The sequence below is a fragment of the Meles meles genome, chromosome 8 (genome assembly GCF_922984935.1).
Source record: "Meles meles chromosome 8, mMelMel3.1 paternal haplotype, whole genome shotgun sequence".
Taxonomy (NCBI): domain Eukaryota; kingdom Metazoa; phylum Chordata; class Mammalia; order Carnivora; family Mustelidae; genus Meles; species Meles meles.
The window spans coordinates 68,418,066-68,440,997 of record NC_060073.1 but is presented as its reverse complement, the minus strand read 5'-3'; the positions used below and the strand labels follow the sequence as shown (position 1 = coordinate 68,440,997).

At 37.3% G+C, this 22,932-nt stretch overlaps 1 pseudogene; it reads right to left on the bottom strand.

Moving 5' to 3' along the window:
- Nucleotides 1-498: 498 nt before the first annotated feature.
- On the bottom strand, nt 499-1,040 carry LOC123948977 (annotated as a pseudogene).
- Between the last annotated feature and the right edge of the window lie 21,892 nt (nt 1,041-22,932).

Here is a 22,932-nt window from a genome sequence, read left to right as displayed (position 1 = left end):
ATAAGCCAGTTGTTCAGTTAGTCAGTCTATCATCGAGATTGACGGGATTTTCACTCTTTTCAGGTAACTCTGCTGGAAGCAGTAACTGTGCTGTGTTCTGGGGAGCAACATGTCAGAACAAGGCTAGTCTGGATGAAAACCTGAAGTGGCTCAGGGGGTCTCAGTTCACGTTTCTCTGGTCATCTGCCTATTTGCCCAGCTAGTGATGAGACAGTAACATAGATCCTTGTCTCTGTTTGAGACGTGATCAGCCATTGTTTTGTCACACCACCTCATGCTTCTAGGCTCAGATGAATTTATCTGTAAGACCTTTTTTAAAAAAAAAAATCCAAGAATGTATTTATTTAATATTATTTATCACAGGGGCTCAACTGGAAACTTGATTAAAAAAACAAAAACAAACAAAATTGACAACACAACTTAAAATACAGTCATATAGAAATAAAGGAAAGGACAGATCATGTAAGGAAAAGCTAATAAGACAACACAAGGAATGAATCAGGGTTCTTGGCTGGAGACCTGCTTTGAGTTTGTTTCTTGCAGATACTTTTTTAAAGGTTATGGGGTTTTGGGGGTTTTGTTTTTGTTTTTGTTTCCAGAGCTCAGTAGCTTGTGTGTTCAAAGGGCTGTGAATGTTGGGTTCTTCTAGCAGGCTCTGGACGGATAGCAGGATGGTGCTGACATACACAGGGTGGACCACTTATCCTCCAGGATGTCCAGGCAGATGTCACCCTGGGTGTGGATGTTGGGATCATAGCAGATGTGAGGAATTGTACCACGGATGTGTTTTAAGGGTAGCCACTTTAAGGGAGAGCTTATACCTCAGACCTTCCTACACTGTGCCCCACTGCTCCATGGATGGTCCCTGCATTTGAAAAGATTGTCTGATTTAGGGAAGACAGAAATTCCTTTGTTACCAGGCATCATCAGCTCCTGCTGTAACCCCTTGCCCATGGAGCGGGCAGTGCTCCGTCTCCCTTGGCTCTTTTGCGGGTGGTGGCAATGCTGGTGGAGGCTGGGCCTAAATTCTGGGAAGCCATCTGGGAGGTGCTGGCAGGGACACAAGAACTTGGGGAGCATGACTGCAACTATAGGGCTGCAGGCCCTCATGTCCACTTGTAAGGCTTTTATTTCTCCTCAGCAGAGTTACTCGTATCTGTGTCTAGACTTATGACAATTCGATGTAGTGAATATTTCCAATACGGTATATTGAATGAATGAATGTATTTTGTGCGCATCTTCTCCAAAACATCAAGAGCTTCTACAGGCCAAGAACTATGTTTTAGTTCTCTCTGGATCCTCAGCACAGATCACAAAGTCTGGCACACAATAGACAATTAGAATCAGTTTGTTTATTTATTTATTTATTTATTAAGATTTTATTTATTTATTTGACAGAGAGAGATCACAAGTAGGCAGAGAGGCAGGCAGAGGGAGAGGGGGAAGCAGGATCCCCGCTGAGCAGAGAGCCTGATGTGGGGCTTGATCCCAGGACCTTGAGATCATGACCCGAGCTGAAGGCAGAGGCTTAACCCACTGAGCCACCCAGGCGCCCTAGAATCAGTTTAGTAAATAACACAGGGAACTAGAATGCATATTTAATATATGGAGATCAGACTACAAACCAATTGCCTCTAGTTGCTGTTAAATCACATTCATCAGTGGGTTGATTTTCTGCTTCAAATGGCATCCTTCAAATTTTTTTTTTTGAGCCTTACTTTTACCTTCTATAAAAAGGAGAGGATGATACTTATTTTTCTTTATAGGATGCTGTGGGAAACAAATAGAATGAAGTGTATGTATTAGTTTTGTAGGGCTGGTATAACAAAATACCACAGCCTAAGGGATCAAACAGCAGAAATTTATTTCCTCTTGTTCTGGCGACCAGAATTCTAAGATCAATGTGTCAACAGAATTGATTTCTTCTACAATATCTCTCATTGGCTTTTTTTTTTTTCCTTTTTATTTATTTTTTCAGCATAACAGTATTCATTCTTTTTGCACAACACCCAGTGCTCCATGCAAAATGTGCCCTCCCCATTACCCACCACCTGTTCCCCCAACCTCCCACCCTTGACCCTTCAAAACCCTCAGGTTGCCCCAACCTCCCACCCCTGACCCTTCAAAACCCTCAGGTTGTTTTTCAGAGTCCATAGTCTCTTATGGTTCGCCTCCCCTCCCCAATCATTGGCTTTTAAGTGCCATTCTCTCTATTTGTCTTCCCATGATCTTTTTTCTGTGCATGTCTGTGCCCTTATCTCCTCTTCGTGTAAACACGAGTCATATTAGGTTAGAGCCTATACGTACAACCTAATTTTACCTTAATTACCTCTGTAAAGACTCTTTCCCCAAATACTGTCACATTTTGAAGTACTAGAGGTTAGGACTTCAACATACAAATTTTATGGGGACACAATTCAGCCCAAAACATTATATAAAAGGTCCAATATGATACCTGCATGTAGCTGTCATTTTACTCATGGAATTATTATTACTACCACTTTTAGTCAAAGATTTCCAATAGATCACAAAATGGCTTTACTTGTTCCTGTTAAATAGCTTCTATGGTCTCTTGCTCAGCTTGCTTGAAAAGAAAAATGTGTAGACAGGGCACAAGCAATTCTAGCATGAAGTGCAAGGCAGAGGAAGAAAGATGAAGAATTATCCTGAAGGAAGTACTCCTCTGAGCTCATTTACAGATTTAGCAAGAGCTCATCATAACTGGAAAATCAGATGATCGATTCAAAGAAGGTGATGCTATAAATGGTGGCAGATATTTTAAGAAGAAAAATGAAAGCACATGGAGGTCTACTTGGCATTCAGGAGAAGGGACAGTGAGTCGGATGCCAAGCATGAAAGGTATTAAAAAGGAATATTTTCATGAAAACCTAGCAGTCAAATTTGACGGGAAAAGAGTCATTAGCCACATGTCAACCTTGTGATGAGCTTTAAAGCCATCTTTCACGCAGTCATCTTCCCTTCCATCCCCATTGTCCTTTCTCTCTTCTCTCCATTCCTCTATTTTTCTTTTGCTTTCTTCCACAAGAACGAATCAAATCCTTGTTACACAATAGGTGTTGTCAGAGGACAGTGATATATACAAAGGTAAATAATATCCTCAAGGCAATTAATGTACAGATATAAATAGGCAGTTCTTATTGTTTGTGGTGGTTATATGAAGCCATCATAAACACTGAAGTAGTGAATACTGAACTGTTGTTCCCAAGGGAAATGCATACCACACACACCCGCACATCCCTGCAGGCACATGGCACATAGATTGTCACCTTAAATCCTAGAAATAACTCAGGCTGGTACGTTCTATTTTCTTAACCTTTCAAAAGAGAAAACAAGGTTCAGAACTCTTAAGTTACTTGCTTGAGGCCATCCTACTAACAGATGCTATAGATCATTGGAATTTAAACCCCATCCATCCAGAGCTGGAGTTTCCGATACGACAGTGCACTTCTCCCTACCATCTCCATTTTCTGGTCATATAAATATATAAATATATATACATATATTTATTATATATATTATATTATATATACATATATATTATATATATTATATTATATATACATATTTATATATTTATAGAGAGAAGGGGAAGAGATGACCATGTATATCCATATATATGGAAATGTATATTTATACATCTCTTTATATATAATTATATTGACATAGATGATAAATATGGTATACTTTTTTATCTTTTATATCTGTCTATATATCAGATAGCTGTCTATATATCAGATATATAAATGATTAAATACCAATGTAAAGATTGATGAGTAAAGTTAATTACAGCCAAAAGATCTATAAGATTCAGGGGTTTTATTGAAAATACTTCCAGCATTCTACACAGAAGAGTGATTATCCATACCTCTATATGTAAGATCTCTCTCTTTTAAGGAGCCAAGAACAATTCTAGACTTTTAGTAAAAATTACTCTTTATAATAATCTTATAAAAGTGACCATACACTCTTCATTGTAATACCAGAAAACTAGAACTCAGAAAAGTCAACTTGTTAGAGACTGTACAGCCAGTACAGTTGATAGAGTTGAGATTTGAACCTAGAATCCAGTAATCTAGACTAGTGCCCCTCCTGATCTCCCACAAGCAGGTGTAGAATAACACCTTCCTGGCTGAGATCTCTTCCTCTTGCCTCTGACTCAAACATCTTCATCCTGAAGGAACAAGGAATGGCAGTCAGAGAAACCAGAATTTGAAGAGGACAAAATGAGTGTTCTTAGGAAGGTAAAAGCAGAGAATGAGTGCTAGGTAGGCATCTAAGTGTGTCCATTTAGATATTCATCTCAAAGGAGAGAGGGTTTACAGAGAAGGTGTTTCTGAGAGGAGTGTTTTGAAAGACAAAGGAAATCCAGTTAGTCAATTGGTCAATAAAAAAAAGACATGCCTAACAGGTAGAACAATTAAAGCAAGAAGGCAGGGAGTGAGACAGTTTTCACAGAAGCTGAGCTTTGGGGCCGTGGGTGTGGGAGAGCATGTACAACTGGCCGTTCTTGGCTCAGGAGGAGTCTGAGAGTGAGGTGACACCAAAACAAATGTGGTCAGTATGGAGAAAGCTAGTGGATGGAAATGGGTTTTGAATGTTAGGATACTAGGTTTGGATATTTTCTGAAGCAATAATTTACATTATTATTTAAATTTTTAAGGAAGAAAACTAAGTTCCAACAGCCAGAGTTTAAATGGTTTACCTGAGGCATTCTTATTAAGAAGTTTGGGAGGGATGCCTGGATGGCTCAGTTGGTTAAGCATTTGCCTTTGGCTCAGGTCATGATCCCAGAGTCCTGGGATCTGGGATCAAGTCCTGCATTGGGCTCCTTGCTCTTTGGGGAGTCTGCTTTTCTCTCTGCCTGCCGTTCCCTCTGTGTGTGCGCTCTCTGACCAAAAAAAAAAAAAAGGTTTGGGAAGATAAGATAAAAAGAGAGGGGCCAAACCATAAGAGACTCTTAACTATAGCAAACAAACTGAGGGTTGCTGAGGGGTGGTGGGTAGGGTGATGGGCATTAAGGAGGGCATTTCATGTAATTTGAGCACTGGGTATTATATTCATCTGATGAATCACTGAACTCTAGCCCTGAAAACTAATAGTAGACTATATATTAACTAAATTGAATTTAAATAAAAATTTTAAAAATAAAAAAGTATGGGAGGCAGTGCAGTGTAGATCCCAGAACTCTGATTCTAGATCTCAGATTCTATTACAGAGGGGCGCCTGGGTGGCTCAGTGGGTTAAAGCCTCTGCCTTCGGCCCAGGTCATGATTTCAGGGTCCTGAGATGGAGCCCCACATCGGGCTGTCTGCTCAGCAAGGAGCCTGCTTCCCCTCCTCTCTCTGCCTGCCTCTCTGTCTACTTGTGCTCTCTGTCTGTCAAATAAATAAATAAAACCCCTGAGGGGGGGAAATTATATTATAGAATATGTTCAGTAACAATAATAATAGATTCTTACTTTAATAAAGAAAAAAGAAAGATTTATGGCCTATCTTTGTGTTAACCACAAAAATTAAAGTATTTACCAGGATCTGTTGCCTGGAAATTATGCCTGTTATTTCCGTAATTGCTTTGCAATGCCATTAATAGGGAAGAAATTAATAAAATAAAATAACATAGAGTATAACAAAAGCTTTGATTTTCATAAAGCTGGGATTGAAACATTTTTTCACCTGAAAATATAATGTTAGTTCTCCTGGGACTATCTCTGCATTGTTATTACTGTGTTGTCTTGTTTTGGTTTCATTTTCTCATTTCTCAGTCACGGTGAAATTCTTTTAACAATATTTGATAAGAAAAGACATTCCCAGTGCTTAAAGGACACACATGCAAAAGCCAACACAAGTGAACCTCAGGGACATATGGACATATGTATTGCACTGAGTAGGGAAACTTTTTTTTTTTAAGATCTTATTTATTTGTCAGAGAGAGAAAGAGCACACACACAAGCAGGACAAGTGGCAGGCAGAGGGAGAAGCAGATTCCCAGCTGAGCAGGGAGCCCAATGTGGGGCTCAATCCTTGGGATCATGACCAGAGCCCAAGGCAGACCCTTAACCCATTGAGCCACTCAGATGTCCCTGAGTAGGGGAAGTTTTAATATGTCAAAAATGTCATATCTGAAGTTAGGATGGAGAAAGTCCTACAGTCTCTGTAGGACTCTCGTAGCAGTCTCACCTGGAAAATCCATCTGTATATTATCACCCCGTAGCATTTAAAGCTCTGTGCTGAGTTGCGGGTGATCGGCTGGCTAATTGCTCCTAGAACCACAGCTGCTTGTTTGCAACAGGAATTCTCTCTGGTATAAATATTAGTAGAAATGACTGTGAATAAATTAAGGGGAATTAACAAACAGTGTTTCATCCAGAAATGTGTCCATTGCTTTATTGCTTTCATTATTTAAATGGTGACCTTTTGGCAGAATATTGTTTAATAAATAAGTCAGTATTTTGAAGACATATATCGTTCCCTGATATATAGTGAGGCAAACCAGGCTGTCTTTCAAATAACTGAAGAGTTAGGTGTAAATTTCCTTGTATTTATATATTTATGTGTGTGCTATATTGTTAATAATAGCATGGATGTTGAGAAAAATGACCGGGTTTGAATTTTGACTTGGTGTTTGTTGGTTGTGTGGCATTTGACCTCAAACCTCAAGCCTGTTTCCTGAACTGTAAAAGGGAAGCACCAGTGTCTACTTCAAACTATAAAGATTGTATGAGACTATATATCACTTTAAACGTACTGCTGGTTATACTTGTTTTTCAGCTACCCTAATAACAACAAAAATATGTTATTGTCACAAAGTGCAACATTTTATATAGTCAAATTTAAGGTATCTGATGCCCAAATTTAGAAACACTCACTTGAAGTATACCACACCCACAAAATTCAGCATGCTGAAGTTTTATTAGATCGGAAGTAAACATATGTGTACTAGATTTTTTTAAGTGAATAGACTTATTTTTAGAGCTCTTCTGGGTTTATAGAAAATTGGGCAGCTCCCCACGATTTTCTCTATTATTAAAATTTCACATAGGGGTAGTACATTTGTTACGATTGATGAACCAATACTGATACACTGTTGTTAACTAAAATCAGTAGTTTATACTTGGGGTTCTGTCTTAGTAGTGTGGAAAGATAGACTCTGGCTGTTGTGGGTCACTGAAAGTCAGGGTGAACCAGAGTTTGCATGTAACTCTCTGACTTACCCTACTGCCAGATCAAATGTTACCCAGGGGATATGATGCAAACTCAAACTCTCAGACAGCTAACAAGTAAGTATTACATCCGTAGGTGTAAAAGTAATGAGGAGAAATAATTCCCTCTCCTGAAATATTTTCATGCCTTAATATTTCATTTAATTAACATTGACCCAATACTTACTATATGCCTGGCACCCTCCTTGGCATGGAAGAGATAAGAACTGAAGAACAATTGGTTCATTACCTACAGGAGATCAAAAAACGTTGGTTGGACACACAAATAAACAGAATATTACAAAGTATTAAAACAATGGCAGAGCTAGGATGTGCCTAGGATATTAGGAGCACACAAAAGTGGGGAAGCTGAGTGCTGCTGGGAGAGAGGAGGAATCGTTTTCTTCTTCTTCATCCTTTTCCTCTGTTTCTTCCCGTCTTTATCCCCTCCCCTTCTTCTTTCCCTCCCTCTCCCTTTTCCCCTCCTCCTCTTCCTCCTTCTTCTTCTCCTGTACTCTGTGGGTCTTCTTGAGTTCCAGCGATGTAATTTTGAGGACTGGATAGCCTTTGATGTTTCCCTAGTCTGTAAACAATCCTTTTTATGATTTGCCCACTGCCTAAATCCCATTCCTTTTCCTGAATCCTACTTGCCTTGCAGGTTTAGTTGCCAGCCTGAATCGTTTTTGTCTCTCTACCCAAAGTAAAATCTCTTTTGAGGACAACCATGTGCTGCACACATTGTATCTTCAGTGCCCCACAGAGGGCTCTGTCCTTAGCAAGCACTTAATGAATGGGGGATGAACATAGCATGTTATGTTAAAATGTTACTGAATTTATGACTATGTCCGCAAAAGTTAATTGAATTAAGTAATTTTACTTAATTCCAAGCAGAGTATTAAAGTAGAACCCTATTGTCATCATAAAGACTCTGCAAAACTCATCCCTTTAAGCTTTTCGGAAGCAGTGGAAGATGATAGTTTTACAGAAGGAAAAAGAGTCAATACGTGCATATACACTGCATTCTGATAACATTCCTTGGAACATAATCCCCACATTAGGTAAAAGCTTACTTCCCAATGACCCTATCTAATAATAGGAAAACGAATGTTCAGGGTAATGAGAGAACTGGGCTCTAGTCCTAAGGTCACCATCAGACAGCTGTATAACCATAAGCAGGTTGCCTAACCACTTGATGTGAATTCTCTTCTCAATATTATTAAGGATTCATGGGCACCTGGGTGGCTCTGTCAGTTAAGGGTCTGCCTCTGGCTCAGGTCATGATCCCAGGGTCCTGAGATGTAGTCCCATGCTGGGCTCGCTGCTGAGTGGGGAGTCTGCTTCTCTCACCCTCTGCTCCTCTACCCCTACCTTTTCTCTCAAATAAATAACAACAACAACAACAACAACAATAATAATAATAAATACTACTAGGGATTCATTCAGTGTTCTCTACAGTTATTTTCCACTTTAAAGGGGGGAAAACATGGTTAGGGTATTGTCTTCCCAAAAGCTTTCCAAAGTATCTAAATAATTGAGGCAAAGAAAATTAGTTTCTTTAGATTCTTGGAAATTGAATCAGTTATTCATTTACTACCTTGTATTGTTGAACCATTCTATACATTTTAAGAGAGATTAAAGCAGAGAGATTAAGAGAAGATTAAAGCATTTATTGCCCTAACTTAATGTTAGGGAATATTTGGTCCCTCTCTTGAACCTGAACTTGCATCTTGAAAGCAGCACAAGCGTAGGATATACAAGATATACAAGAGATACCTTCCTATTGCCCATGACTGTCCTTCTATGAGAATTGACAGTGGACCAGGTTCTTTCCCTGTTCAGAATTCTTTGATGACTCTTTCTTTATAATTGTGGTTTACAAGCAATCCTATATAATGTCCAGGTGAGGTCTTCCTCTATATGAAAATAAATAAACTGATTATCCTTATTTAGATAAGTTTGGGGGATTCTGTCTATCTTTCTTGAAGTGTCTCAATGTACACTAACTTATAAGAGGCTTTGTGAAGTCCTGTAATTGGGAAACCTGCATTATTTCCCAATATCTTCCCTTTCCTACTTCCTCCTTACCATCAGAATTCTGGCAATGTCTCTCCATAAAATACTCATCTTCTGCTTTTTCCTTTTCCCTAGGACTTGGCTAAGTAAACCAGTCCTGACTAATGAAATTCAAGCATAAATTGTGGGTAGAGCTTCTGGACAGAATATTACTGAAAGGAGAACTTCCTTTGTTGGCTTGCTCCCTCCATTTGCTTTCTTTCTTTTTCCTGTTTTGGACACAGACATGACACATAAATAGTCAACTTGTGGCCATGAACATGCAATTGAATTGTTGGGATGGTAGAACAGAAAGACAGAAGGGTCCTGGGTCCTTGCACAACTCCTCCAGCCCACAGTTCTACCTCTGGACCTCTTGTTAGATCAGAAAAATAGGCCACTTATGTAAGCCACTATTTGTCAGGCAGTCTTATTATTTGTGACAAAATAATTCCTAAAGGTTACAACAGAAATTTATTACTTTTAAACTCGAAATAAGATTTCCTGGAAACACTTTCAGTGATACTGCCTATATTATGCTGCCTTTTTTTTTTTTTTTAATCACTGCTGTAACAAATTAACAAGAATTTAGAGGCTTAAGATAACAGTCATTTATTATCTGGAGGGAGGAAATATGTCATGAGTCTTAGGGGCTAAAATCAAGGCAGAAGCAGGGCTACATTGCATTCTGGAAGCTTCAAGAGAGAATTTGTGATTTTTATTGTCCTTTCTAGCTCTTAGAGTCCACTTGCTTCCTTGGCTCCTTGACCCTTCCTCCCACTTCAAAGCCAGCAATGTTGAGTCCCCCTCATTCTTCTTCTATTTCTATATCTCGATCTCCCTGAACACATCTGGGGAAGGTTTTCAACTTTTTTTTTTTTTTTTTAAGATTTTATTTATTTAGGGGCGCCTGGGTGGCTCAGTGGATTAAGCCGCTGCCTTCGGCTCAGGTCATGATCTCAGGGTCCTGGGATCGAGCCCCGCATCGGGCTCTCTGCTCTGCAGGGAGCCTGCTTCCTCCTCTCTCTCTGCCTGCTTGTGATCTCTCTCTGTCAAATAAATAAATAAAATCTTTTTAAAAAAAATAAAATAAAAAAATAAAATTGTTAAAAAAAAAAAAAGATTTTATTTATTTATTTGAGAGAGAGAGTCAGTGAGAGAGAGAGAGAGACCGCAAGTGCTGTGGGGAGGAGTAGAGAGAGCAGGGAGCCTGATGTGGGGCTTGACTCCCTGGGATTGTGACCTGAGCAGAAGGCAGACTTACCCAACTGAGAGAATCAGGCACCCCAGAAGGTTTTCAGCTTTTAGGAATTTAGGAATTGGATTAGAATACTCTGGATATTCCAGGATAATTTCCTCATCTCAAAATCTGTAAATTTATCACATCTTCAAAATCCCTTTTACCATGTAAGGTAACTGTCTCAGTTTCTAGGGGTTTGGGCATGGATATCCTGGGAGGCCATTATTCTGCCTACCACAACACTCTAGAGGATAAAGCTCAAACTCCTTAGCATCAGTCTTTCGTGATCTGATTTTTCTTTTCAAGATTTTATTTTTATTTATTTGACAGACAGAGATCACAAGTAGGCAGAGAGGCAGGCAGAGAGAGAGGAAAGGAAGCAGGCTCCCTGCCAAGTAGAGAGCCCAATGCAGGGCTCGATCCCCGGGGATCATGACCTGAGCCGAAGGCAGAGGCTATAACCCACTGAGCCACCCAGGCGCCCCTGTGATCTAATTTTAATGTCACTCTTCTAGTCACCATTTTCTCCCCACTATTCATTTCTCTTTTCTATTTTTCAATTATATAGATCAAACACCAGATATAGACAAATTGGGGGGGGGGGTTATGACCTAAACCCATCCCTTTTTCAGGACCTGAGCCAAGCATCCAAAAGGAGGTCCACCTACCTGAATAGTTAAAAATAGTTTTTAGGGGCGCCTGGGTGGCTCAGTGGGTTAAGCCGCTGCCTTCGGCTCAGGTCATGATCTCAGGGTCCTGGGATCGAGTCCCACATCAGGCTCTCTGCTCAGCAGTGAGCCTGCTTCCCTCTCTCTCTCTCTGCCTGCCTCTCTGTCTACTTGTGATCTCTCTCTGTCAAATAAATAAATAAAATCTTAAAAAAAAATAGTTTTTAAAAAGTGCATGTATCTAAATAGTTAAAAACTGCAAATTGATTATCAAGCTGTTAAGTAGATCCTATCTTCTTTCTTTGACAAAAACAATTTGATAATGTTTTTGAAGTCTCAATTCAATTTTGGAATTCTCTTCTGGCCTCAGAGTTCTACCCCAGAATGTGGTAACACAAAGAAAAATTACCCTAAACCCTCATTCTTTGTCCATGTTTTGAATCCTACACATTTGAACAACCCAGTCCACTAAATCAATCTCTAACCAAGCCCCTCACTAAAAACCAACCCTTAGGTACCATTCAGTAATACTTAAAATAATGCAATACAGTCTACACTCAGAAGAATGAAGGTGGAATAAAGGACTGTATTTGGGAACTCCACTGACCTCTGCATCCAGAGCATGGCCTAAAACATGAGGTTTGAGCTTTGGGTAGCAAGTACTGTGACCTGAGGAAGGATGAGGTTGGCCCTCTAGAGTTCAGGATTTAGGACACAAGTTTTTCTTTCCCATATACAAGTGAGATACTGCTTATTTGTCTAGTTTAGAATTCTAGTCCTCATTTTTATATTAATATTCTCTGATTGATTTCTGAAGATCCACCTAATTTTTTAGCCATTTTATGAGAACTCTGGTAATTTTCCTTCCTCATCCTAATTATAAAACATTTCTTGCCTTTCAGAACTTCAAAAAGACCCCTCTGTTTTTAGTAATAATAATAATAATAATAATGGCATAAAATAGCATATTACATGGCATGTAATATATATGAATATATAATATAACTATGCTGGTAGTACTATATAAAATAATACCCTAATATTATTGAGGGTATTTCATGTGTCATGTACTCTGCTATCCAAGCTTTAGATATTTTCTAATTTACAACTAGAATCAATTAGTGCATTTTTTAGTTACTTACATGTCTCTTGAGCATAGGGACTGCATTACACTCCTTTTTTGTACCTGTAGTAGCTAAGAAGTACTTAGGACAGAATAAATTTTAGATAAATGTTTGCAAAATGAATGTATGGTTGCTTGGAGCTTTATATTTGATGTCATCAGTCTTCATCTTCCTTATTCCTTTTCCTCACTCTGGATATGACCAATTTGTTCTGCTAAACTAGGTACAGTAGATTCTTTAAGATACAGTGAACAGCATGCTAAATGACTACGGATGTTTTTAACTTGTGACCATTTTAAAGATAGTATGGAAGGGCCTGGAATTTGGACTACAGGGTAAAAAATGATGGGCTTTGACAGGAAGGATAACACTGAGAATGTTAGGAACATGGTTAATTTTTCCAGTTATTAGGTTGACATGTTTATTTTGCAAAATAAATTAAATGTTCTCATGCTGGAGGGCCAAGTTTATAGAGAGTTAATATGTAGTGGAATAACCACTTGTAAGAGATTTCAAGAGTTATCTTTTAAAATATTGAATACATAATAATTTGTCCCTGTTCTAATGTGTCTGGGTATATTTAGCATTCACCTTACCTATTAGAAAATATCACACACATTCTACCTTGAGCTAAACAAAGATTCTTATAAATTTCATGTTCTAATGAGTTAATAATACACTGGGAATGAGTTATAGCCTTCATCCTAGCAAATTTGTAAAAAGGTCTTTTGGAGATAAAAAAAAATCAACGTTATTTATGTGCTTCACTAACATGAATAATGTATCAGTTTAGCCTAAGCTTAATAAGTCAACTCAAACATTTATAAATTTAAAAAATGTAAAATATTAAAAAAGAATTATTTTCCAAGAGATTTGTATAAAATGTATTTAGTTCAGATTCTTTACATATACCTATGCATACATATACATGAATGAAAAAAGAACACTGAATACTGCTCTGGTATAAAACGTCTCTTAATTTTCTTTAGAAAATAATGTTTTGTTCTATAAAGTTGTCAACAGAAAGCTTCTCAGGCACATAGAATCTGAGAAGCAGAAACAAATGAAATGGATTAAAGAGATGTATGCACAAGGAGACTATAAGAGAAATTGAACTTAAATACAGTATATTTTTAAAACATTTGGATGTGACAATAGAAATAATAGATGGGTAAAATTATTATCTAAAACAATCAGATATCCTTTACCCCAGTTGCAACAGAGAAAGGACAGCACACTTTTACATAAATGTTACTTACAGTTGAGAGGTAGGGTCATCATCCCATAGTCACCTTAATGTTCAGTGGAATGTGAATTGTCTCTAAAATGAGACAGACCTGGTTCAATTTCCAGTTTCACTAATTACTAGCTCTATGTTTGACAAGTCACTTAAGTTCATTTAGCTTCTATTTACCTTTCTTTCAAATGAATGTGATACTCAACTCTCAGAGGTGTTGTACGTGTTTCATGAGATAATCCATATAAAAGGGTGGAGGCATTCCCAGGCACAAAATAAATGACTGTGAAATACTTATTTTCTTTTTTTTTCCCTGCCCCACTTAATATAAGTATCCTGCAGTGAATTAAATAACAAATTATAGATAAATTATGCCAAACATTAAGTTTTGAGAATCAAAATGTGGGCTTAGGTTCTACGTTAGACATGAAGACCTAGCACCTATGCTTGTGGTATGCACAACTTAGTTGAGTAAAAAAGGGGAAAAAATCGCATTGGAAGAAAGTCATTCAAATACCATCTCATTGATGACTTACCCACATACATAGTCTCATCAGCTAAAAGCATTTTTCCTCTCCCTTATTCAGTAATGTAAAATATTTAAAAAAGAATTAGTTTTTGACACTTACTATGTATTAGCAACAGTGCTGTGTGTTGGGGATTTAACAGTGATCAAGAGAATAATAATTCCTAATTACCCAGAGTTTGTAGTCAGTAAAGAGATAGGAGATTTCAACTGACAGGATATTTCAACCAAATACGATGACCATGATGATTGAGAGCTAGGATAGTCAGAGGAGAGTTTTGAGAAGCATTGGTATCTGAGATGAATCAGCCAGGAAAAGGGATGGAAGAAGCTGGCAGTCAAAATGGAACAGCCCAGCCCCATGTTACACAGTCCAGGAAAGAGTGAGTGAGGAAAGTCTGAAAGTGAGGTTTTGCCTAGAAGAGTTGAGTTAAACAAAATGAAACAACAACAATAACAAAAAAGCAAACTCTAAATCTAGTAAGACTATAGAATAAAGAAAGGTGGTGCCTAGCAAGACACAAGACAAACAAACAAATAAATAACTAGGAGATGAAAAGACCAGATTGTTAAAAGAGTTTGGACTTTATACCCAAGCACTGGGCAAAATCTTTCAACATTTCTGTAGTTCTGTAGTTCCCCCATTAATTGTATATTTCTCACATTCTGTTTTGTATGATATTTATTTGTGGACAAGACCTAACTTTCCCATGCCATCTCCTCTCCTTCAAAGTGAATCCATATCTCATTCATTGGTACATTGATTCAGCATAGCATAACACTTATTATAACTTTCTCAATTTACAGTTGACTTTCACAGGTGTTACCTCATTAAATCCTCATAATAACCTTTTGAGAGATGGCTTACTCATTGCTCCCTATCTCTAAATAAAGTAATCGAGTTACAGAAAGATTAAATGACTAGTAAATGAAAAATCCAGGACATGGACATAGGACTAATGTCTAATAGAAATGTTGGCAGTGATAGGAATGTTCTGTATCTGCACTATCCAACAATTTAGCCACTAGCCACACGTGGCTATAAAGCACTTGAAAAGTGGCTAGGGCAACTGAGGAATGGAATCTTAAATTTCGAATTAATTTGAATTATTTAATTTGAATTAATTTAAATAGCCACATGTAGCTAGCGGCTACCATATTGGATGACTCTATATTATGATACCTATCACTGTTGCTCAATCAGTAGGTATCAAATAAGCAGGAGAGATTGGAAATTGATTCCATCATTATGTTATTCACAGGTAATATTATATTCTATTTTATTTATAACTTTGAGGGAGTTTTTTGTTCACAGGACTGAATAAAACCAATGTAATTTTTTTTTACTACATTTTGCTAAAAAATATGTTCTATGATAGTGACTTTGTAAATGAGGACATACATTCTTTAAGCTTTTGAAGTGTTGTAGCAACAACTTATTATGCTTGAAATTGTTTTTATTATATTATCTATAAATTTTTAAAAATTAATAATCTTTATATGAAAAACATGGTAATATGCCTTTCCTCAAATTAATGAGACTATCACATTCTCCATGCACTCTGTGGACAATAATCCAATAAATACATACTGAGTGTTTTAGTTTCCTTGGCTACTTTAACAACATACCACACACTGGGTTCTTTGGTACTGGGTAAACAATAGGTGTTTATTTTCTCAGAGTTCTGGAGTCTGGGAGTCCAAGGTCAAGGTGTTGGCAGAGTTGGTTTTCTCTGAGGCCTTTCTCTTTGGCTTCCTATTCCTTTGTGTACAGGCTCCTCTGGTGTCACTCTTTTTGTCTTAATCTCCTCTTCTTATGCTGGCCACAGTCAGATTGGATTAGTGCTCATTCCAATGGCTTCATTTTAAGATAATTACCTCTTTAAAGACCCCATCTCAAAATGCAGTCACATTCTGAGGTACTCGAGCTTCAACATAAAAATTTGAGGAGTATAACATACAGTTCAGCCCATAATATCACTCTTCTTTATTTATTTGTCTGTTTGTTCCAGGAGCTCCTGAAGAAGGTCCTGAGAACAAAATTGGAGAGCGCAAAATCATTTATATCACTGTTAAACATGCCTTTTTTAACTGTATAGTCTGATACAAGAGATGTTTGATTCAGACAAAACACTTATCTTCCCTAATTCTTTAAAAGACAGAAAATTAGTGGAAAATGCCAAAGGCCAATCATTAATTTCCAACAAGCACTTTTAAAGTACATTGCCCTACATTTTTTTTTTTATTCGGACTTTTAAAATGTTAACATTTTATTATCTATAATAAAAATGTAAATTTCATTAAAATTAATTCTGAAGGCTAAAATTTTTTAAAGTGGATTTCCTCAAATATACTTCTGATTTTAATGTTTGCTTGTTTATGATAAGTTTCAACCAAAAAAATAATGGAAAATTGCTTTTTATGCTAGTAGAATCCATTTTCCCCCCGATGTCAACTTAAAAGACATATTTTGCTAATTAACAGTGAAATGCTATAAAAGATTAGACTTACACAACACTAAACCCTGTTAATTTTATCAGTAACCAATACTAAATGAATAAATTCATGATATGCTAATATAGGGGAAAATAATTACAAAGCATTAAGATCTTTAATGACTCATGTCTACAAATGGAGAGGCAGTGTGTATAGTCCCAGGTGGAGTGAGAGAACACCATGCTCTCCCCACTAGTGATCCAGAGCAACTTAATATCTCTCAGCCCTTAGTTTTACCTATGATACCCAGGTACCAGGTCCCTTACTCCTCTTTCTTTAATCTCACAGTGGTGTCTGTAGCTTCCTTTTGGCAAGATAAAAAGGCCTTGAGTGAAATCTGCCTTGCAGATCATTCTGAGAGGTGGCTTTTGTCCCCATATTGTTACCCATGATAGTGTGTCTATTTATTAGGAGGTTGGGTGGGTTAGTCTTCCCCTTACCAGGTAAGCAGAGACATAGGGAATCTAGAACATGCTTTTTATTCAACAAGTAACTTTACGTTCTCATTCTTATTATTTCACAAAGTTTTATCTAAATTTTAGGGACTTGGAGAATTGGAAAATCTTGACATGATTGGTCTAGCCAACCTGCTTTGCTGATTCCCTATTTGCATTATCCTAAACCCTGGGATAAGGCTTCAGTGACCCTTCCACTAGGGGATGTCACTTTTTGTCCCTTGGATTATCTAAGAGCACCACCTGCAACTCTATTTTTTATCCAACAGCCGCTTTCTCTTTCTTCAGAAAGCCTGAGTCCTTTAATCTAAGTCTCCCACCCTTCCTTTACCCAGTTCCTCTTCTAGGCAACAGTCTTTCCCTAACCTGTTTGGTCACAGACACTTTCAGGCCTCCAGGCTCAAGTGTGAGTGACAGCTTCTGGTTCTGAGGGCAGAAGAGATGGATACAGAGAAGATGGTGCTTACAACACTCCACTTTTATTTTTATTTTTTCTTTATACGTTTCTCTAATCATTCACAGAGGCCTAGAAAAAATATATGCTCTACATTTGAGTGGTGTATGAGTTTATCTTGTGCCCATAGTCTATCCTGTTTAATAGAAAAGACATACACCCCCATTGTCAACACAATTTGGAGGCAAAAAACATGTCCATCTTCCTCCAGGAAGTAAGCAACATGGAAACAAAACAACAATAACAAAGCTTTCTTATTAACTTAGTTTTGGTTAAGGCCATGCCCAAGTTCTTCCTGGTTCTGCTTTTTTGTTTTACATTTGGTTTCTTTGCTTTTATGTTTCTTCTTCTTTGATAATTTTGTTCTTCATAATTGAAAATATCATGTAAAACAATCTTTGCACTGTTATTTTAGAGATAGCACAAGTTGAAAAAATATTCAGTTACCATCAACATTAATCTCAAATGTTGAAAATCAAATGTTACTCTTGTGGGAAAGATTAAAATGAGCAACTCAGGATAATTTCCTTAAAAATAGTATGGTATTTTCACATATATTATAGTAAATATTTCTGTTACATTTACTTACTGATTAACAACTGTAATGTGGGTCAGCAAGGTCAGAGGGGTGTAATCCAAGACTATTATTGCTGAATATGTATCTGCAATAGTAATTCATATCTGCCTATGCATGGTTACATGATTATTAGAAATGGCCTAGTCTGGGGGCCTGGCTGACTCATTTGATAGAGTATGCAACTCTTGATCTCAGGGTCATGAGTTGGAGCCCAACTTCGGGCATAGAATTTACTTAATTAAAAAATATGCATATATATATTTATATATATATATATACACACATACACACACATAGATGGAAATAGTCTAGTCTAGAATAACAGTAACTGCCATTTATTGGGTGCCTACCATAGATCAGGAAAATGCTAAGTCTAGCAATTATATAATAGGAAATAGAATTCTTCCCAAAAGTTTCAAATGAAGCTGTTTTCATAAATAAACTTGAATGAATCTGCAGAGGTGTTGCCAAAGTTAAGAAAACAAAGAAGCCAGGTGAGGCACCCAGAGCCTAGAAATGAGGCGATGGAGGGCCTTACCACCCTCAGGACTAAGGGAAAGGAGAACAGAGTGTCAAACCTCAATGAGAGCTGAGGCCACACAGCTCTGGCTTCACTTTTTTTTTTTTTTTTTTTTAAACTAGTATGATGCGTATCTTACAGATTTATCACTTCTTAACTAAAGTATCATTGATTTATATTTCTTTTATCTTTTAACTATAACATGGAGAGTTTTTGCTACTTATCTATAAATCCCTTACAGTGTGGGGCACCTGGGTGGCTCTGTTGGTTAACATATGCCTTTGGCTCAGGTCATGATCCCGGCGGTCCTGGAATTGAGCCCTATGTCAGGGTCCTTGCTCAGTGGGGAGCCTTCTTCCTCTCCTCCCCGCTTGTGATCTCTGTCACTATCTCTGTCTCTCTCTCTCAAATAAATAAATAAATAAATAAATGTTAATCAATCAATAAATCAATCCCCCACAGTACTCAGGCTGAATTTCACTCCGTAACAGAGAGACCATATTTAAGAGTGAATGAATGAATCAATGAATTCAGCATTTTTATGATTCAATTTAAAAGCTCCTATTATAAGAAGAGCTCTATAGTAATCTCTGTTGAGATTCTTCTACAGAGAAAAAATTTGTGTTAGGGAAATGAAGCCGTGTTCCTGTTTTGAACTTGCCTAGAGAAGAGCTTCAGAACTAGATAATAGAACATACACTCCTGGTGTGTATAAAACAATCTGAAGAACTAGTCCCTTAGAAGCTATAATCTCTTCAGAAAGCAGCCTAGAAACAGTAACATACATGGCATTCAGATCAGCTAGACTCAAACTGCTTTTTCTTCAGAAATGCAGTTTTCATCATTCAGTGAATTTTATTGGTCTTTTCTACTTTTAAGTCAGTGCTAAGAACAAATTCCTCATATATAAAATGATAATGATTTTATTTAACCCTCAAAGCTTATTTTAATGTCTATAGTGTTAATCTCTGTCGCAAGTACTGAAAGTACATAGGAGGGCAGAAGAAAAAATTCCAGTCTCTGAGGAGTGTGTGCTCATGTTTGGGCAAACAGAAAATATGTGTAAAAATAAATACACAATATAATGTCAGGAATTTTTATGAGGTATGAAAATAATAAAGCAGAGTGAGGAGGTAAGGAATGATGGGGGCACTGTTTTGAATAAGGTAGTGAGGAAAAACCTCTTTTGGGAGGAGACATTCCAACTGAGACTTGAATACTGTAAGGAAGAGCTCATGTTGAGGAATAAGTACTAGGTTAAGGGAATAGCAGTGTATTTAAAATAGATTAAGTAGACATTAAAAAAAGATTACTTTGAGACCTGAATTTAATAAAAAAAATCATGTAAAAATGGTGTAGTCTATAACAGATATACAAATTTGTCATTATGTGCAAGTTTCCTGGGACTGATAAAACCAATTACAACAGGGGCGCCTGGGTGGCTCAGTGGGTTAAAGCCTCTGCTTTTGGCTCAGGTCATGATCCCAGGGTCCTAGGATCGAGACCCCCATTGGGCTCTCTGCTTAGCAGGGAGCCTGCTTCCTCCTCTCTCTCTCTGCCTGCTTCTCTGCCTACTTGTGTTTGCTGTCTATCAAATAAATAAATAAAATCTTTTAAAAAAAAACAATTACAACAGACTGGGTGTCTTAAAATAACAGAAATATATTTTCTCACAGTTTTTGGGTGAGATGCTGAAAATCAAGGTTCCGCATGTCCATACACTCTGTAAACCCACAGGGAAAGTCTTCCTTCTTTTTTCCTAGCCTCCGGTGACTCACTGATACTCTTTGGTGTTCCTTGGTTGGCAGTTACATCATTCCAGTTTCTGCTTTGTCAGCACATGGCATTCCTCCTGTGTGTCTCTGTCTTCACATGACCATCTTATAAGGACACTAGTCACATTGGATTGTTGGCCCACCCTACTCCAATAGGACCTCATCTAAGCTAATTATATGTGCCTTAACTCTTTTACCAAATAAAGTCACATTCTGAGGTACTTCACCATATCATTTTTTTTGGGAGGGGGAGGGGTAAACACACCCAACAGATAAAATGGTGTTATTATTGAAAGAAGATTCATACTTTTGATAGTCTTCTAGCAGGGAAATTAGAAGAGTTACAAATGGATGACTGAGTAGACTATTGACTATTTTTCCTTTTTGGGGAAGTATTTTCATAGTATGTCTTAGGTCAAAAGCGGAGTTCTAAAAAGGCAAAATAAACCCTGCTCTTTGATTAGTTTTAAGTATGGTTCTGGAATCATTTTTCCTCGCAGGATAAAACACCAAGAACAGTTTCTTTTAATTCTGGCCCCTAGATCATTAGAAGCATGCCACAGGAAATGTTTTGAACTTGAAGTATAAGGCTAGCCAGTAAGTTGAAAGAAATAGTCTACTTATGCCTGAAGTCAAAGATGAGGTTAAACTAAATAATGACCGCAAATAATTAAAAACTGAGAACATTATTAAATTGTACCTAAAGTACTGCTTCTTCAAAGACACATTTGTGGACTGTCTCTAACTCTTTTTAATGCTATACTGTTTCAATGAAAAGTTTTCTTTCCTTTTTTGTTGTATTGCATATGACTATATGCATGTGTGTGTGTGTGTGTGTGTGTGTGTGTGTGTTTATTTTCCAAATAAAGTGAAGTGAACAAGTGTCCAGATTACCTTATGAAGCCATAGTCATCACGATATTGAATCTAGTATAGAAGAAAAGGCAGGGTATTTGGAGCCAGAAATTATGAATTTTTGTTCTACCACTCTATTTCTGCCTGTTAGAAAAATTGGTTCATCTTTCTGTAACTCAGTCAATATCATTTATTGGGGTCAGTGAGGGAATTAAATAAAATAACATATAAAAAATAACATATATATATATAAAGAACATGTATACATATATTCTTCATATAATTTATGTCATCCATGAGGGTTAATTCTTCTCTCTGGTCATAGTTTACTGTCATTATAATCAAATTGTCAAGGAGGAAATTACTTTTTCAAAGCTAAGGCAATGCAGTTATATAAAAAACTGATTGTGAGCCTTTGTATCTCCCCTAATACCTAGCAAAATTCTCCAGGTACTCAATAAGCATGTGTTGAAAGACTCGGTGATCTTAATAGAAGCTGATTGCAGCAAAACTAGCCCCCTCAGTCTTTGGCAACTTTTAAACTGTCTTCCCCACAATATACTAGAACCTCTCCATTACCGTCATGCTTGTAAAAAGCATCAGCTTTTCTCACTGCAGTGGTTCCATTCTTGCCTTCATGTTATTAATGCCTTACACAGTAGCCAGGGAGAGCTTTTAACATACAGGTTAGTCCTCATCACTTTCCTCCTTACAAACTTCTAATGAATTCTTATTGTGCTTAGATTGAAATCCAAAATTCTTCTCACAGTCTGAGGGCTTTATAATCCCTGGCCTTTGCTTATTGCTCTGCCGTCATTTCGTACCACTCATTTTCATGAGCATCGGCCCTTTTCTCTAACCTTCAGACTCAAGATTTGTTCTGCCTTTGGTCTTTTGAACTTGTGCTAATGTGACTTTCTTTCTCCTAGATCGTCCCATGAATCCAATCATCTATGCATTAATTTGTCAATTTTTTATACAAATATTTATTGATGGCCTCCTATGTGCAAGGTATGGCTCCAGATGTTGGGGTTACAGGATAATCAAAACAAACAAGAAACACCACCTTCATGTGGCTTGTAGTCTAATAGGGAGAGATTGGCAATAAAAAGAGAGAAACAAACTGTATATAAGTGGTAAGTGCTAGTGGGGAAAAACAAAATAAAACAAAATTAAACAGAAAAGGAGTTTCAGGAATACCAGGGAGTCAGGAGTGAGGATGTTTATTTTAAATAGTATAGGAAGGAAAAGCCTCTTGATAAGGTATGGATTTGAGTGAGGATGCGGATATGTACAAGAAAAGCATTTCTGGCAAAGAGGACTGCTGATGCAAAGGCCTGAGGTGAGGGCATGATCGAAGTCCATGGCAGGAGCTTCGAAATAGAGGTACAGTAGCAGGTTATATGCTGGAATTTGTAGGACCTTACAACAGTTCCATATTTCATTCCAAGTGAGATAGAGAGCCAGTGGAGGGCTTTGAAACTTTGAGTGACCACTACAGTTCAGATGTCAGGATGTTTTTTTCTTATCATGACAAATATGTGGTGAATGAATGAATGAATACAATTAGTGTTTTTTTTTTTAAAAAGCTCATCAAATTTCAAATTGCTATCTACTATCTACTACCTATCTACTATCTACTGTCTAAAAGAAGTGTTATGTAATATTCAAATAGTAAAATAAATTCCATGTATTTGATACTGAACCTAGATAAACTAACTTATCTTCAATGAAT